At 41.9% G+C, this 16576-nt stretch overlaps 1 protein-coding gene across 3 annotated transcripts in view; it reads left to right on the top strand.

Annotated features, from left to right (window-relative positions):
* GK (glycerol kinase) overlaps nucleotides 1–14585 on the top strand; it is a 61740-nt gene extending 47155 nt beyond the window's left edge. Inside the window, exons 20-22 of one of the 3 annotated variants that reach the window (XR_014879934.1) lie at nucleotides 4824–6088; nucleotides 8500–8687; nucleotides 14303–14585. The gene's annotated coding sequence lies outside the window, so the exon portion shown is untranslated. Of the gene's footprint in view, nucleotides 1–4823; nucleotides 6089–8499 lie in introns of all 3 variants that reach the window. The other 2 variants (XR_014879928.1, XR_014879927.1) reach the window with 2 other exon arrangements.
* The last annotated feature ends 1991 nt before the right edge of the window (nucleotides 14586–16576 follow it).

The raw sequence follows: 16576 nt of genomic DNA, 5'->3' as shown, positions 1-16576 counted from the left end.
CAGTCCACACCTGCAGAGCTCTGCTGAGCCCACCTGCAATGGACAAAGCCCCTGAGGCTGTCCTTGCATTGCTGGTGGGAATCAGTCAGCAACAGCTGTTATTTATTGCTGTGCATTGGTCAGCTGGTGGTATGTAATTGCATTGCATTGCAGGTATCTATGCTGTTATATTTGCATTTATGTTTCCATTTTTCCCTTCTGTCTTGGTAAATAGCCTTTATCTCAGCCCATAGGTTATAATTCAATCCCAGTTTTTTCCCTCATCCCACTTGGAGGAAGTGAGCAAGTGGCCGTGTGATACTGAGATGCTGCTGTGATACACCTCAATATGGAGCCCAGTGGTGCCCAATCTCTGCTCCACTGAGTGTCCTTCAGTGGAGGAGAATGCTTACACTGCAACTGCAACGTAAGGTTCCTCCCAACACTAGGGATAGAAATGCCAGCAACAAGGCCACCACTGATGAGATCTTGGGGATTTTAATACTGAAAAAAAAAAAAAAAAAAGAGCTCCAGGTTTTAATGAAGAGATCACCGGTGATCACCAGTGAAGAGGTTTGGGGTTTTAATAAAATGGTAATTTCAGCTTTTAACATTTTATCTTTAACCAAAAAAAAATCTCAGTTATCGTCTGTTTGTTTTTCCTAATGTAGATGGGCAGAAACAGTGGATAAAGAGGTTTGTTATTAGTATGCAAGACATGCACAGAGTGCTCTGAAATGAAATTATGAGTAGGTGGCTAAGCACTTAGGTTATTTATATTATATCTTCAGAGATATACTACATATTGACTGTGATGACCCATCAGCTCCAGCTGATGCATTCAGCCCCGGAGTTTGATTTGTTGCTCATTCATTTTAGTTTTAAAATAACCTTCATTCTGATCCCTGATGAAGCTAATGAGCAGTGCTTATGTACAGTATCCCAGAAGCAGTTAATAACACAGTACCTAATTGCTGGTAAGAAGCATTTTTTTAATGAGAATATTGCTATTTCAAGCCATGATTAGTCAGTTAAAATCAGCAAAGTGCTGTTTACGTAGCTCCTTCAGTATAAATATTATATAGTGGGCTGTTGATGGCATCTCTAAATATTCAGGAACAAGTGGAGAAGATTTAGGGACCTGAGCACTTGTTCAAACGTTGACTGAACTGCCACTACGTCTGAAGAGATGGTTTATTCTTGCCTTTACCAAAACTGAAAGTTGGGAAAAATTTAAAAATATGATGCTTTCTCTTTGTTCCCTTCAGTAGAAGTAGGATTTTGACAGTGCCCAAGCACATCTATATTTTCTGGCAATAATGAAAAATAGACCATTAAATGTGTATTTTGGGGAAGAAATGACTTGCCTGCCCATTGGTTCTCTTGTAGCTCAGGGGAAGCTGGAGGGGCAGAGCTGCTGCTCTACAGTTGTTAGTTTTTCCTGTGATTTAGATAGGATATAGAGAGTGGGTTGGAGGTTGGAAAGGGTGGTCACAGGAATCCTACAACAAGTTGTTCAGTAGCCATCTAGCTGGGTCTTGAATATCTCCATAGGGGTAACCTCCACAACCTCTCTGGGCAACCTGTTCCAGTGCTTCATCATCCTTACTGTAAAGGAATTCTTCTGTATGCTAGTACAGAACTTTCTATGTTCAAGTTTTTGGCCACTACTCCTTGTCCTAACACTACACACCACTGAGAAAGATTTTGCCTTTTAATTTGGACAGATACATCAACATTTTCCACGCTGTTTACAAGTTCCTTCCATCCAGCATTGATGGCTGCACATTTGTGTGGCAGGAAGCTGGAGCTTAAAACAAACACAGCTCTTTGCTGGTGTCTGCTCTGGTCAGTTGGCATGAAGCTGCCCAGAGCATATAGTACACTGTATTGGATGTGGAGAGAACAGTAAAACTCATTTGAGCTTGGTGTTTGTCTTTAATAGTAGCTTATGTGGTGGCACAAATGGATACATGGAGACCAAAACATAATCTGTGCTCTGAGGGCACTTTTTTTGTCTATTTCAACTGAAATTTGTGTAAATTTTTGAAAAGTGAACTATAAAAATTGGGGCAGGTATCTTAAGTCCTCATTAATTGTGAATATATGACACTTCAACTTTGCAAATCTACAAAACTATAACTCTATGTTGTAGTTTTTGAGCGTAAGAGCTTCATGGAAATGCAATGAAAGGAATTGTTTATCACTGTTTTCTTTATGATTTAAGTACAATTTAATCTTAATAAATCATAGAATCACCAAGGTTGAAAAGACCTTCAAGATCATCTGATCCAACCATCCACCTACCACCAGTATTTCCCCACTAAGCCATGTCCCTCAGTACAACATCAAATGTTTCTTGAACACCTCCAGGGACAGTGGCTACACCACCTTCCTGGGCAGCCCATTCCAGCATCTGACCAAAATATCTGTACACTGAAAGCTGTCTTCTTGGTCTGTAAGAATAGCACTCTATCTGAAAATTAGGTTTATTTCCTCTTGTACTTCTCCCACCTCTGAGCCTTAACTTGAAAGATGAGAATTTAGTTTCCACTGACGATGTCTTCTTCATCTTTTCAGGGTAGGTAAGTGTAAAAAAAATAATACCCAGAACAAAGTGCTGAATCACAGAATCACAGAATTGTAGGGGTTGGAAGGGACCTCTAGAGATCATCGAGACCAACCCCCCTGCCAAAGCAGGTTCCCTACACCAGGTCGCACAGGTAGGCGTCCAGGCGAGACTTGAATATCTCCAGAGAAGGAGACTCCACAACCTCCCTGGGCAGCCTGTTCCAGTGCTCCGTCACCCGCACCACAAAGAAGTTCTTACGCACATTCGTGCGAAACTTCCTATGCTGCAGCTTATGTCCGTTTCCCCTCGTCCTGCCTCCACGTACCACTGAAAAGAGACTGGCCTCACCGCTATGGCCGCCACACCTCAGATATTTATAAACCTGGATCAGGTCCCCTCTCAGTCTTCTTTTCTCAAGGCTAAACAGACCCAGTTCACTTAGCCTTTCTTCATAGGGGAGATGCTCCAGGCCCTTCACCATCTTTGTGGCCCTCCGCTGGACTCTTTCCAAGAGATCCCTGTCTTTTTTGTACTGGGGAGCCCAGAACTGGACACAGTACTCCAGATGAGGCCTTACCAGGGCAGAGTAGAGGGGGAGGATCACCTCCCTCGACCTGCTGGACACGCTCTTCTTAATGCACCCCAGAATGCCATTGGCCTTTTTGGCCACGAGGGCACACTGCTGGCTCATGGCCAACCTGTCGTCCACCAGGACGCCCAGGTCCCTCTCTGCAGAGCTCCTCTCCAGCAGCTCATCCCCCAGCCTGTATTGGTGCATGCAATTATTCCTCCCTAGGTGTAAGACCCTACACTTGCTTTTGTTGAACCTCATCCGGTTTCTTACTGCCCAGCTCTCCAGCCTGTCCAGGTCTCGCTGAATGGCAGCACAGCCTTCAGGCGTGTCAGCCAATCCTCCCAACTTCGTATCATCAGCAAACTTGCTGAGGGAATGCAATAGCTCTGATCCAGAAAAATGTTTCCATTTAGAAAAGGTGTTTAACTGTATTCTGATGCTCAGTGAAGTCAGAGAAATATATAGTTGTGTGTTTCTAGACTAGGAAACCAACTCCAATCAATTTGCGTGCTTAATCCTTGCCAATAGAGGCAGAAGGTCTGGATTCCCTGATGACTTTGAATGACAAATATGCAGAGCTAGTGTGGTAATCTTTTAAGTGATGGGCTTTTTGCAAGCCTCAATAAAATATTTAGTAGGGAAGATCTTCCTATGTATACACTACAGACTCTTTGAAATATGGAATGCCTTGAAATGAAGTGCAATTAGTAACTGTAAATATAGGACTGCAAAAAAAAGGAGTAAGCACTTTTCAGGAAAAAGAAAGTTTGAAAAAGTAATAAATTGCCTTAAATTCTAAAAAGAGTTTAATCAATAATGGGAAAGGTACCAGAAAGTTTCTGTGACTCAGTATTGATTTTCTTGCTTCCTTTGAAAGGCACTTGTAGGTCATTACTGAATTAGATAGAGCAACCCTGAAGATCTAAGGACTTTTGCCATCCTCAGAAGCTATGTGTTTGTTACTCACGGTCATTGCAACTGTTTATTTTTGGAAAGCCATTAGTTTCATATTGTACATAAGAAAGAACAGTTTCAGGTGCCTAACAAAAAAATCTGAAGTTTCTATTACTGCCTGTGAGTGTTCATACACAACCCTTCTAAAGAGTTTTATTTCTACCATAAAATAGTACTTCATTATCTTCTGTCTTAGCTTATTTTAGCTTTTCAGCTGATTATTAACCAACATCCTCCTGTTTGCTGACTTATTACCATCATTTTTACCATTTGATGTTAAACCCATGGCATATACATGTAGGAGTCTGGTATAAACAAACACAAGCAGTAGTGTAGCGTTTAGTAAGGAAATAACTTGGTAGGTGGTTAGGCCAGCCTCCAGGTGGACAAGAGTCTGCATAACTACTTTATTCCTGCTGGTACTGGCAATTCAGATGCATCTTCATTTTGCGTGATGTTGAGGAAGAAGGCTGAATCTGGGACGTTGTTTTTATTCCATCTATTCAATTGCCTAAGCCAAAACACTTACTGCACCACCGTTCAATATTTATTTGACTTCTCACTTATATCATATTGCCTTCCAGCCTTACACTTTAAGTTTTTGTTAGAATACACAAGCTATTTTTCATCTCTCCTTCAGCAGCTCAAATTCATGTTGGTGCCAGTTCTTCATTGTCCTTTCTGCTTTAGAGATTTTTTAAAATAGTATTGGACCTATGATTTATTCTGTTGTTTTTATTTCAGTTTTTGGTGTCCTAGTTAATGGAAATGGAATGTGGCTTGGATGCTTCTTTTGAGGAAAAAAGAATTAATTGTATTTGAACATTCTCTGAAGATAGCACAATAAAAAAAGGGGGCCATGCTGAGCATCTGCTTTAATAATTCCACGGACAGCAGCAGAAGAGGAAGAGTTACAGCAAACTTGGAAGGCAACCAGAGCATCTTTTATGCTCTTCTATTGTCTATTTTCTTTATTTTACATAGGACCTGTCATGAAGATCTTTCTACTTTCTTTTTGGAGAAAATATTTATACTTCTCCTTTAATCAGACAACTATTTGGTATTTCATACAACCATCTTCCCCTCCTTCTTCCCCTCTCCCCTCCCCCCCTGAAAACATGGAGAAATGTTTATCTTTACAGGTTGATTTCTGATGATTTTTGAAAGATGTGATCATTTCTGTTTATCTTTCCTAGAAATACTAGGCCTTCAGGTAGGACTATTTAAACAGTTATTATTTTGAACGGGAAGATGAAGAAAATAGATGGATCTCTATGTATTGTCTATTTGCTTTTGTGAGATTCAATCTTGTTCTAAATGCTTTGTCATTACATTTACTAGATAAAGTCACCTCCGTATTTCAGCACAAGAATTTGCTGTTTGCACTCTGTTGTGTCAGGATTTGTGTATATAGTACCTTTCTCAAAGCTTATAGTCACCAGAAATCACAAATAGAAGTATGTATCTCTGGAAGATGCAGACATGGAAATGCTTTTTCTCACTGAAAGGCATCTTAAGGGTGTACATGAACTCTAAAGAGATCATTCCTTTAGCACTCTTCACTGATTTTCTATTATTCAAAAGTACCTTAGAATTGGAAACAAGAAACTGCACTACTGTTGGAGCTGATTTATTCCATACGTTGCTGTAAAATCAAATTAACTACTCAACTTAAAACTATGTTTTCTAATCAAATATATTTTTTTCCTGTACACTGAAATCTCTTCAAACACCATAATTCGCATGTTTGAAGAAGGCATGTTGAGCCCCCTCTGAACTGCAGCTAATGGGTTCTCATAAGTATTCCTGTAAAGTGTATTAAGGACTGTCATAGATCAGCAATAGTAGCTGATAAGTATTCTAAATTCATTAAGTTGATTTGCACTTTTTGCACAGTGACAAATTCAGATATCATCAGATGACTTGATAAACCAGTGAGAGCTTGTCTCCAGCACCAGAGACCTTCCAGAGTTTGTCTCCAGCTTCTCCAACATATCAAACAGCTCAAGGTCAGTTCCTTATGGCAGTGCCTATCTGTAACTGCTGGCACACAGTTGCTGGTGTGCTGGCTAGCTGTGGGTTCTGCCGTTGAGCTGATGTGTGTCTACCCAAACTCGGCCTTAATGTGGGGTGCTCGTGCCTGCACAGGTGGATGCTCAGGTGCTTGGCTGAATCAAGGCTATGAAAGCAGCTTCCTCTATCTCTTCACAGTGAGGAATGGCCTGAGTACAAACTGTGCTCTAGAGCTGTCTTCTCCAATGGCACATCATACAGAGTTCTTAGTTTCACATCTGGATTTGGTACTCTCTTCAATGTAGATGTTGTTGCAGACATGGTTTACATTTACAGGGGGTGTAGAGAAATCAGGGGATATAATAACATTTGAGATTTCTGAGGTATGTGTTAGCTATGAAGTCATTATCTATGCCTCCCAGTTTCATAAACATGAAAAGAGATCATTTCCCCACACACTCTAATTTGGGGCAGCAGCACTGAGAGTATGTCTGGTAGACATTTTGGAGGAAGGGAGCTCTTTTTTCATTGTATTTGGGTTTTGAAACGCTGTCCTTGTAACTCATTCTGAGAACTTTTACTGAAAGCAGTTTTGTGCAGGAGGTTATTTTTCAGCATGAAAAACGCCAATGCGGGCTTGGTGCTGAAGCTGCAGCCGCAGAGCTGCAATGAACTCAGCTCAAATTTACTGATGGCAAAAAACATTTACATGGCTCTTCAGCAGTGTTTAGGACTTTCCATTTACCTATCTAAATTTCTTTCAAACTGATAAGGACCAGCCAGCATATTTCTATCTGTCCACATGGAGGATTTTTTTTTTCTACCTCGGTACAACATTTAAAAAACTGTGTTTTGTCTGTATCTACTTTTTTTATACTTTCAATATACTTTCCAAGGCTTTTATTACCTACACTGAACACTTCATTTAGTAAGTTAACATGTACATTGCAAAGTATCTTATTCACATTGTGCTGGCTCTCAGCAGAATAGCTTTTCCTAACTGATGCAGTAATTTACTAATATTAATACTATAACTTGTTGACAATTATGTCCTTCACCAGTTGTTTAATAATTAGTACTAATAGTGAAGATCGTATTTTATTGTCAGCTTGGTTTTGCTTTGTAGGACCAATTAAGAAGACAATGATGTTTTCCTCCATGGTGTCTAGGCTGGCATTCCACCAAAACTGCCCAAAAGGGGCTTCTGTGGTTGTGCCCCTTATATGGAAAGAGCAGTTGTGCTCAGCTGGCTGAGAGGGCTGATGGCTTCTGTGGCACTCTGATGGAGACCAGCTCTATAGCTTCTCAAAAGCTATTCTCTTGTTTTATTAGAAAAGTAATTTTCTAAGCTCAGGACTGCTGGAAGGCTGAGTTGTGGGAAAGGGAAAGGGAAGCTTTCCTGGTATTCTGGACCAGTGTGTTTTTCCGGATGTTTTAGCATATATCTGGGCACTTGGAAAAGTTAGAGCAGATGGTAATGCACAAACTGGTGATAACTGTTCCCATGATGCTGTCATCAAGCTGGAGCTGACCACGCACTGCCTTGGTGCTCTTAGCATTTAAAAATGGGTGGAAACAAAGGAGGTTACCTTTGGATCCAGAAGGCCAGACACTTTTTTACTGAACAGAAGAGACTGTTACAGAGGAAACACAGGAATTGCTTCTAATTTTGTGTTAGAAACCCTCCTGCTGCTCTGGGATCTTTCTTCTAACTGTTGTCTCAATTACTTAGGGCCAGTTTGCAGTTTTTAAGAACTTCACTACAATGCGACGAATTACGTAGGTATAAGATTTAACAGAAAGATAACATTAAAAAAGCAAATATAAATAATCCTTAAACATGTTTTTTGTTCCATGCAAAAGTAGATGAAAATATACAGTGTAGTATGTTTGGTCAAGCATACAAAGCAAGACTAATTATGGTTATAATATAATATGTGACTACAGCTGTTGGTAGGTTCAACACTGTAATGCATTTCTTATTATTTTAACACGTGTAAGTATGTGAGTGTGGAGCTCCCCAGGGATGAGCTTGCCATAAGTTAGTTATCTGTTGTGTCTGTGCATACACACACAGCCCTCTGCCATACCAAACAGCCTGCTTATCCATATGGTGCTGTCAGATGAAAACAGAACAGCTATGATTATCCATCTTGTGGGTTGTACCATGAATTTTTCCTTGTAGGTAGCTTTTCTTTGTTAAATTCACTGAATTAACTGCAGTTTAACAAAAACACAATAATTACGAAAATTGGAAGGCAAAAAACAATACCAAAACATTATGTGCTGCAAGAAGTGCCCTGCACCATCATCACTACAGATTAATTTCTACTGTTGTTGCTTACACAAGCTGATGTGGAGATAAAGATGAATGTACATTAGGTTATAATTTCTCCCATATCCACAGGAGTCGTGCTCTCAGCTTCTTCTCCTTGTTCTCCTGCTCCTGGAAGGCAAGGGCCATCATTCCAATATGTGATAATACAGCTGCTTTGTAGGACATGGTTGAAATCCTTGAAGAGGGCCTTGTGATGAACCCGTTAGAAATTCTGTACTACTGCATGGTGAGAACAAATGGAACATGATCGCTAAGAGGTACGTATCAAAGGATTATCTGGGCTTTCATCACCACGTTAGCCCACTCAGAGCTGAGAGGCAAAACTGAGTCATGCAGGGTTAGTGCAATTAGCACACCTGTTGGCAGTGAAAAGAAGCAGCGCTGCATGTTTGGTCACCAAAGATTCATGAGGTTTCCAGTGATGCTGTGAAATTTATAGCCTATATCTCTTCGGACAGCATACATTGTGTCTTCATCTGACGTGGACTTCCCATTTCTGATTTTTTCAGCTAGTAGAAAGCCAAAGATCATACTCTATAATCTACTAGATCAAGACAGAAGAGCCACTCTCCTCTCACTACGAGCTCAGCTTGCCTGCCATTTTGTAGAATCATAGAATGGTTTGGGTTGGAAGGCAGCTTTAAGATCATCTAGTTCCAACCACTCGCTATAGAAGGGACACTTCCCTCTAGACCAGGTTGCTCAAAGCCCCATCCAGCCTGGCTTTGAATGCTTCCAGAGAAGGGGCATCCACACCCTCACTGGGCAACCTGTTCCAGTGTCTCACCATTCTCACAGCAAAGGATTTCTTTCTAATATCTAGTCTAAATCTACTTCTAGTTAAAAAGTTTTCCCTCATTCTGTCACTATGTGCCCTTATAAAATATCCCTCCCCAGCTTTCCTGTAGTCCCCCCTCAGGTACTGGAAGACTGCTATAAGGTCCTGCAGAGCCTTCTCTTCTTCAGACTGAAGAGCCCCATTTCTCTCAGTTTGTCCTTGTAGGGGAGGTGCTCCAGCCCTCTGATCATCTTCATGCCCCTCCTCTTTTATTTATTTATTTTTTAACATTTACAAAGCCTGAGTTAACCATGTAGAATAATTAGCTTGCAGAATGCAGTGCCTCTGAAAGAGAGCAAAGCAGGATGTATGTCTGACAGGTCCTTTTTGTGACTCCAGCATACAACGGGTCTGGAGTGACAGAGAAGAGGCAGTGAAGAGTGCTCTTTCTTCAATATTGCTTAAAAATGAGAGGCAGGCAGATACTTTTATTTTTCCAGAAGAGATAACAAAACAGAAAGATAGAAGTTTCTAAACTTATTTTCCCCATTTTTCACAGTAAATCCATATTTGAATTGAGCACAGAAAGAAACGTCTGAGGTGACTTTTCATGCAGGAGGGCAATGGCAAGTAAAGGTGTTTGGTATTATGCTGTTATTATTTCTTTGCTCTGACACGTTCAGGGGTAAATTAATCATCATTACCACATCCATAATAAGTGGCTGAATTTATGATTCAGGTGACTACAAACACAAATTCAGCACCAGAAGTTAACGAAATGCCCCCAGTATTTCCACGTCATTCTGCTCCCCATTCACAGCCCCGCATCAAGTGCCAATCGATCACGGCATTTCACTGCTATAGTCTTTGAAGAAGCAGCCTACAGTAGCTGGAATATGGGTCATAAGGTAGAATTCATCATCTTGTTAGAAGTAGGTGGCTTGTTTTTCTGCTTGCAAAGGGAAAGAGGTGCTTTTGGGGTGAAATAAGTGTTGTTTTACAGGAGGCTGCTAACGTAGGCTAGATGGATCCCATTCCTGTGCCTGCTGCTCTCCATTTTAAAAGAGGACCCAAAATGAGTAGCTCTGATGTAGACATCAGTTGTGCAGCTATCCAAGCTCAGGTGAGATAAATGATACCCTTAATGTTACTATATTTTCTTAAATAAAACAAGCAATGCCATCCCCATTTCTTCATCTGCACATCCCTTGTTTCTTTTCATTTTTTCAATCTTCCCACTATTTCCTTCCATGGAAAAGGCAAAGCACTTTCTGCAGAGCCCAGCACAGTCTCCTGACTCTTGGTGATCTGGGGAATACATGCTCAGATGGCCATTTCAGAAGTGACAGGACTTGGCAAAGAAGATGCCACGTCCTAACACTTTGTTTCTGCAGCAATACTGTAGGTTGACCTTATCTGGATTCCCAACCAGCTGTGGGGGCAGTAACTTCAGATGCACCAAACAGCCAAAGCTGGTACAGTGCTGCAGCACCTGTCCGAACAGAGTTTTTCTGCCAGTTGCTCATGGTTCTGTTCTGGTCCTCCTTTTACCTGTAAATGAGCCCTTATACATGAACCAATACGTTCACAAACACAGGGCCATGGTTAGTGGGCACATGATGACGGATCAGCGGTTGGACTAGATGATTGTAGTGGTCTTTTCCAACATCAGTGATTCTATAGATCCTGTGGAGACTAGAAGGTATGCACTGCACCTTCATCACCACTTTGCATGAGAACACGTCTGAAATCCGTTTTACTTCTTTGTAGAAGTTGGCTTACGTTGTCAATGCCTGAGAAACGTAAACCCTAAACTGTCAGAAAACTATTTTGGTTGCAGTCTGTACCCATTCAGGTGGGGGGAAAAAATGAAGAAACTACAGTCAAGGTGATGAAAGAGAGAGTCAAAATAAGGTATTTAAATTGCAATTTATTGCAAGTTAATATTAAAAGCAGATCCGAAAATTCTGTTGTGTGCAGCAACAGTCAACTCTAATTCTTTCAGCTGATCTCTCCTTCCCTCTATTTCTGTTTAGTAAGTAACCCGTCAACCCTGATCAGGAGGGGGATTTGTTAGTGCTGAGGCAACAAACAGCCCCACAGCTAGCAGCCCCATGGGGAGAGGAATGGCAAGCTGCCAGAGCCCAGCACTCTCTGGCCAGGCCTTTTCAGATAGTCCACATGAGGAGGGCTTAATGTTTCAATACTCATTTTACCTGCTTGAAGGTATTTGATGAAACAGAGGATCTTGATGTAGCAGATAAACTTACCGTAATCACAACTCAGTATAGCAATTGCAGTACGGATGAGTGACAGTAAAAACATGATTCCCATTACTGACCTCTATACACTCATTGTCAGGATGTCAGGCATCCTAATTGCCAGGAAGGAGCACGTTGCTTGAAGCCAACTCAAGCCCGTTGCTTTCTTCCAAGTTAATTTTGCAGATTGCTTGGATTCTGCACTCAGTGTTGGGCTGAACCACGTAGCCGCTTGGCCCATGCTGATCTGGCTGTCCCATAAAGACATTCATGCTCTTCTAGTGAGGTCAAATGAGGCTATTCACACAGCCTACAACTAATTCAACTGACAGAGACACTTACCTACACAGAAAAAACAAGTCATCTTCCAGTCCCCCTGGTGCTAAGTTCATCTTCCTTCACAACAGATGTGGTCACTCCCTATAGTTTACACTTGAGTTTCAAAAGCACATTTTCCTTGTCCGTATCCTGAAGATTCTCCATTGTAGAGGTTTGTTGGCCATTTACACAAACCTGACATAGTGCAGAGAAACACTTTAGAGTGCAGATAATTTGAGATCTTCGGACAGATGACAAGATTAGGAAAACATGAGATAGAAACTCTTTATCTGTCAAGCTGTGCATTTGGTCTTTGGTACAAAGACTGGGAACAGCCATGCAGTCCTACCACGCAACGTGAGAAAATTAGGAGGAAACAAACAACTAAACAGTAAAATATTTCTAAAAAAAACCCCATTTCATCCATAATAAATGCAACATTGATAGAATGGTTTGGGTTGAAAGGGACCTCAAAGCCCACCCACCACAACCCCATAGGCAGGGCTGCCCCCCACCAGCTCAGGCTTCCCAGGGTCCCATCCAACCTGGCCTTGAGCGCCTCCAGGGCACCACAGCTTCTCTGGGCAGCTGTGCCGGCGCCTCACCACCCTCAGGGTAAGGAATTTCCTCCTTGTATCTAATCCAAGTCTACTATCTTTCAACTTAAAGTCGTTATTCTTTGTTACTACATTCTCTGAAGAGAGTCCCTCCCTAGCTTTCCTGTAGGCTCCCTAGTCTTCTTTTTGAGGGGTGTGTTTTTAATAAGAAGTTAAGCACAAAGTCTCTACATCAAAAAGAAAAAGAAACAAATCAGGAAGACATAACATTAGAAGTATGATGAGCTTTGAGGTTACTGAATTCATATGTGAATCACAGACCTGGACGCATTAATCATCTCTTGTGAAAGGTCCTACTTCAACCCTTTCTCTCTGACACCACCACAATGATGTAGCCCTTACTCTGGTCACTGAAGAAGCTGAACCTCTACCTCTCTACTGCCAGAATTTGGGAAAAAAATGAAATGAGAGAATTTTAAATGAACTTGCATGAAGTGTTCAGCATGTTATTTGCTGTTACGACTGAAGAGTTAGGATTATGTTTTTCATATGCCTTTAGATGTACATTTGTTGAAAACTTTGTGTGTGTGTGCGTGTGTGTGTGTTGTCATATACAACAGGAGACAATAAGTTATTTACTTGGGGTAAGACACAGGTCCCTGGATAGAGAACTTCTTTCAAAGTGGTTTCTCTCATTGAACAAATTTTATGTCAGCAGAATTTGTGAGCCAGAAAAAGAGCAACGCAGTTATCTTTCACTTCCAGCTTTAAGGAACAGCTTTGAAAACCACTGGGAAACATTTATATACCCCACATTCACTGCTGCAATAAACCCAGTTTCATTTTCAAAGCCAGGCAACAGCATGTGGGAATTTCACACCCTTGGTGATTTTTATAGTTCATAAAAACATCTGTATTTCCTCCTTTGGTGGTTAGGTAATTTCACAACCAGAATACACTTAAATAGCTTAGTCATATTTAATGTAATGTTGTGCTATTACTCTGTGGTTAATGTTATCATTATGCCTCTTTCTCAAGTTTTCTTTGCGGTGCTCTTCCTGAGGTACTGTATCTTCTGATGTGCATTTTCATTGCTGCGTTAACAGCAGCCTCCTGGGGCTGCCAGACCCACAGCCTGGCAGAGATGAGGTGCAGTGCTTCCGTGCCCCAGATCTGCCCATGAAAGGCTCAGACACTCTGCAGCAGGAGGCCAGGACAGCTGCACATTTGCCTAGGAGTTCAGTCGGTGTTTCTGCATCCATTCTGATGGGTGCAGGCACCCTGCCTCTCAGGTCTAGAGAGATGTAGACAGACTTGAGCAGTGGGCCCAGGTGAAACTCATGAGATTCAGCAAATCCAAGTGCAGGTCTTGCACCTGGATTGTAGCAATCCCCACTGAAAGTTGGGGGATGTAAGGATGGAGCACAGAGCTGTCAAAAAGAACCTAGGAGTGCTGGTGGAAGGTGAGCTGGACACGAACCAGCAGTGAGCCCTCACAGCACAGAAAGCCAACTGTACTCTGAGCTGTGTCCAAAGAAGCATGGCCAGCAGGTAAAGGAGGTGATCCTGCCCCTCTATTCTGTACTGCTGAGGCATCACCTGGAGTACTGCATCCAGATGTGGAGTCCTCAGTACAGGAGAGACATGAACCTGCTGGGATGCATCCAGAGGAGGGCCACAAAAATGATCCAAGGGATGGAACACCTGTCCTATTAGGACAGGCTGAGAGAGCTGGGGCTGTTCAGCCTGGAGAAGAGAAGGCTGCGAGGTGACCTGAGATGGAATAACATCACAAGCATAGTATTTCAATGGTGAAGAGTATTCATCATGACAAGAGTATTCTTCATGACCCTGTATGCATGCAGCTGTTAAGTGCTCAAAAGCAGAGTTAGCAGATGAGGGTGACAGAACCTCATAGTTAATCTAGCCGGACTGTTTCTCTTCCCAATCCACTTCAGTTACAGAAATATTGCTCACAAGGTGATCATTTGCACTAAGAAGTGTTACAGACTTGAAAAGTAGAAATTTGGAAGATTTTTGAAATCCAGAAAACAAGATTAGTCAAGGAGCCATCAAATACCTGGGGAAACTGCTTCATCAAAGAAGGATATATTTCAACTTGGAGTAGAACTAGAGGCAGTGAGCCAGGAAAACATGATGGAACACTGCTATGAACATAGTATCATGTTTGGTAAGCTCTTTATTGCTACAGTTTAAAATAAAAAGTATCTTGTTATCAGTCTCTTGAGAAGTCTGATGGTTGTCTGTTTTAATACTATAATTAATGCATAAACAAATAGATGAGGACATTGTGCAGGCAGATTACACAGTATTCTATTTAATCAAATTGTGACAAGATCATTAGTTTATATTTTAAAATACACATTTTTTCATGTATTTAATGTCAGTTCTACAAAATAAGCAAATTTTGTCTGGCAGCTGGTGTCATACGTACAATGACAATTCTTACTAGTTGCATTGATCTGAGCTCTTTACAAAGTCTACAGAATGGCCAGTCAGTCTGCTTCTCAAATAGTTTCACTTAAGTAATGGTAAATGATGTAAATATGATTCAAAATCATATTTTAAGGATTTGCCTTGTGGATTTGTAAGTTATTTTTCTTGTTCCTTCTGTATGGTACAACAGTGACCTGAGATATCAGTAACTGCAAAGAGTATCAGTGTACACTTACAGAATCACAGAATGGCCAGGATTGGAACGGATCTCAAGGATCATCCCCTAACCCCCCTGACATAGGCAGGGCCTCCAATCTCCCCAATTTAATACTAGACCAGGCTGCCCAGAGCCCCATCCAACCTGGCCTTGAACACCTCCAGGGACGGGGCATCCACAACCTCTCTGGGCAGCCTGTGCCAGCATCTCACCACTCTCTCTGTAAAGAACTTCCCCCTGACATACAACCTGAATCTTCCCTCCCTCAACCTAAAACTTTCCCCATGTCCTGCTGTTATCTACCCTTTCAAAGAGTTGATTCTCTTCCTGTTTGTAGGCTCCCTTTAGGTACTGAAAGGCTTCAATGAGGTCACCCCGCAGCCTTTTCTCCAGCTGAACAAGTTCAGCTCCCTCAGCATGTCTTCGTAGGGGAGGTGCTCAAGTCCCCCAATCATCTTCATAGCTCTCCTCTGGACCCTCCCCAACAGCTTTCTTTCTTGTACTGGGGCTCCAGGCCTGGACACAGTACTCCAGATGGGGCCTCACAAGAGCAGAGTAGAGAGGGACAATCACCTCCCTGTCCCTGCTGGCCACCCCTCTTCTGATGGAGTCCAGGATACCATTTGCTTTCTGAGCTGCAAGGGCATATTGCTGGCTCATGTTAAGCTTTTCATCCATCAGGACCCCCAGGTCTTTCTCTGCAGGGCTGCTCTCAAGGACCGCTCCTTCCAGTCTGTATGGATGCCTGGGATTCTTCCAGTCCAAGTGCAAAACTTGGACTGCAAAACAAGTGCTGAACCTCATCAGGTTCACCCGGGCTCACCTTTCCAGCCTGTTGAGGTCACTTATTACCAACTCTCAATAGCTTTGAAGTTTTCAGTTTCTTAAAGTTGATGATCAACAATAGAATTGTGGTCATATTCCATTATTGGTCATAATAAAAAAGAAAGAAGGAAAGAACAAGAATATCCATTTGGCTTAAGAACAACTGGAGCAGCGACTAAGCCAATCAGTAAGGCCTCCATACCTGTGGTGACAAAAGATGACTGATGCCTTTCACTGAACAGCTGCTCATCCTGGTGAAAGCAAAATCTATACAGACATCTACTTAGAGGAAAAAACTCACAAATCATCATAAAGACACATCAAAGGTTCCTCAGACTCTGCTTACTCCAAAGCTATGCATCTGTCTCAAGTTTGAATGTTATCCCTTACATCCCTTACATAGCAGTGCGCTTGCAGCTGCTATTTGGCTGAAATGACATACACAGTGCCTTTGGGAAGCATTGAGCAGCCATGTATGTAGGTCACTTCAGAAGTAATGCCTCCGTCAAAACGGAGGATGGATTACAGGCCTACAAACCCATGGATCCAGACCTCAGGCAGAGTCACTCTCATTAGCAGTGAAGCACTCTCCCAAGCACACTGTACTCTGTAGAGACCCCTTTACATTACTGGCAAAGGTAACTTCAGCTTTGCTAAGAAATAATCGAATGGACTCAAAATCAGAGAAGAAAATTTAAGGGGAGGTATATTCCCTAGTATTCCCTAATACCAG

This window comes from Meleagris gallopavo, chromosome 1 (assembly GCF_905368555.1).
Source record: "Meleagris gallopavo chromosome 1, MGAL_WU_HG_1.1, whole genome shotgun sequence".
Classification (NCBI taxonomy): Eukaryota; Metazoa; Chordata; class Aves; order Galliformes; family Phasianidae; genus Meleagris; species Meleagris gallopavo.
This window is presented reverse-complemented; position numbering and strand designations above follow the sequence as displayed.